A 2,500-nucleotide genomic window follows, 5' to 3' on the forward strand; every position below is an offset into this window, starting at 1 on the left:
CGTGTCGGGCTTGGTCGGGAAGTGGGTCAGCGCTAACGTGCCGGGCCTGGGCGAGGTGAGTGCCGTAGGGGTGCCGGTAAGTGCGGGCGTTTAGCGCGGGCGTGGTCTGCTCTCGCCGTTGGTCGGCCTCGTGCTGGCCGGCGGTGCAGGATGCGCGCGCCTGCGCGGCGTTCGCGCCCCGGTGCTTCAACCTGCGTGCAGGATCCGAGCTCGGTCCCGTGCCTTGGCCTCCCACGGATCTTCCTTGCTGCGAGGCCGCGTCCGCCTTAGCGTGCTCCTCCGGGGGCGCGCGGGTGCGCGGATTCTCTTCGGCCGCCATTCAACGATCAACTCAGAACTGGCATGGACTGGGGGAATCCGACTGTCTAATTAAAACAAAGCATTGCGATGGCCCTAGCGGGTGTTGACGCAATGTGATTTCTGCCCAGTGCTCTGAATGTCAACGTGAAGAAATTCAAGCAAGCGCGGGTAAACGGCGGGAGTAACTATGACTCTCTTAGCCTCTCCTCTCCTGCGGTCTTCTCCCCTTCTCGTGGGCCCGCTGATTTTCGCAGAGTGGAAGACCGCACCAGGGGCTTGGGGGGGTTACCAGCCCCCCCTCGCATTATCCCTTTTTTAGTTGGGGGCAGCAATCAAGGAAATAAAAGTGGTGGCCCTTCCGCTGAAGGTGCCACCCCAGCTTCCCCAGCACCTAGCCGGCCAACCGGCCGTGCCGAAAATCTTGTAACTTTAGCAGCTATCTACACCTGTAGTGAGTGCCACCGCAGTTTCACCACCAAGAACGGTCTCGGGGTCCATCGCCGCCGCCAACATCTAGCGGCCGTCAACGCGGAGATCGTGACGGAGAGGCATCGCGCGAGGTGGACGGAGGAAGAAGTCCTGTCGCTCGCCAAGGCAGAGGCCGAACTGTTCCTTGAGAGGGACGCCCGGTTCTTCTTCGTTAATCAAGAGCTTATCAGGATGTTCCCCGACCGAACGCTTGAGGCAATCAAGTGCCGACGGCGGCAAGCTGCCCACAAGCAGCTTGTCCGCCAATTCATGGAGGCGCTTGAGATCGGTCGGGGGGAAGAGCCGGCGTCCCGCCGGGGAGCAGCGAGCCCGCTGCCTGACGCGGGCGAGGCCGCTGCGCCGCCCGTCGACGCAGCCGAGGACTTCGCGGCCGACACCAACGGGCCGCCGCCGGAGGGGCCGACTGACGCCGCCATCTGGGAGCATCTGGCGGGGCTACCTGCTTCCGCCCAGCGTTTCTCTGCCCTGGATCGTGTCATAGGTCTGGGGCGGGGCACGCCGCCCGATGTCATCCTGGGCATGCTCCCGGATGCCCTTGCGTCGGTCGGGTCCAGAGGGGAGAGATCGATCACCAGGACACAGCGGCCGCGCCAACCATCGAAGCGGCCGCCTGCCGCGCCGCCGACGCAGAAGCGCAAGCGGCGCCGCTGGGAGTACGCGAGAACGCAGGATGCCTTCCGACGGTCGCGTGCACGTTGCGTGCGCGGCCTCTTGGATGGCACCCTGCTCCAGCCGCCACCTGCCATCCCTGGTCTGCTGGACTTCTGGGCGGACCTCTTCACAAAGAAGCCCGTCTCCACCGCGGGCTTCATCCGTGACCGCCTCCTCCCGCACTCGGAGCCTGTCGCTCTTGAGTGCCTATGGGGGCCGGTCACACATGAGGAGGTCGCCGCCGCGTTGCCGCCCAGGGGATCAGCGGCCGGGCCGGACGGCCTTACCCCAGCGGAGTTGCGGCGCCTGCCGCACGAAGTCCTGGTGAAAGTGATGAATCTCTTCCTTCTGGCCCGCGCCCTCCCGGAACGCCTGCTTCGCGCGCGGACGTCCCTTCTCCCGAAAACGGCTGCACCAACATCCCCCGCTGACTTTCGCCCCATTACGGTCTGCTCGGTGTTGGCGCGGACCTTTCACAAGGTTCTCGCGTCACGCCTGATGCGTGCTTGTGCTGTGGACGAACGTCAGCGGGCATTCATCCCTCGGGATGGGATGTTGGAAAATACTTTCATCTTGGACACTGCTCTCACCGACGCAGTTCGCTCCTGCCGCTCTGTCTTTGTGGCGTCGATCGACGTTTCGAAGGCATTCGATTCGGTGGATCATGCTGCCCTTCGCCCCGTGCTGAAGGCGCATGGCCTACCGGATTGCTTTGTCGAGTACGTCGAGCGGTGCTACGAGGGCAGCACGACAGTGATAGCGGACGGCGCCGGCGTGGGCGTGTCTGTGCAGCCAGCACGGGGCGTTCGCCAGGGCGATCCCCTCTCCCCCCTCCTGTTCAACTTTGCGGTGGACTACGTTTTAGGCCAACTGCCCTCCCACATCGGAGCTCGGATCCTCGGTCGCAGAGTCAACGCTGCGGCCTTTGCAGATGACGTCTTGCTGTTTGCAGCGACCCCGAGGGGCTTGCAGTCCCTCATCGACGCAGCTACCGCAGCCCTCGCCCACCTGGGGCTGCAGATCAACGCCCGGAAGTGTTTCACCCTCGCCTTAGTCGCGT

The 2,500-nt window shown here is 64.4% G+C and overlaps 1 pseudogene; it reads left to right on the forward strand.

Annotated features, from left to right (window-relative positions):
• LOC126436676 (large subunit ribosomal RNA) overlaps positions 1 to 2,500 on the forward strand; it is a 7,815-nt pseudogene that overhangs the window by 2,383 nt on the left and 2,932 nt on the right.

The sequence above is a fragment of the Schistocerca serialis genome, unplaced genomic scaffold (assembly GCF_023864345.2).
Source record: "Schistocerca serialis cubense isolate TAMUIC-IGC-003099 unplaced genomic scaffold, iqSchSeri2.2 HiC_scaffold_1242, whole genome shotgun sequence".
NCBI classification, from domain to species: domain Eukaryota; kingdom Metazoa; phylum Arthropoda; class Insecta; order Orthoptera; family Acrididae; genus Schistocerca; species Schistocerca serialis.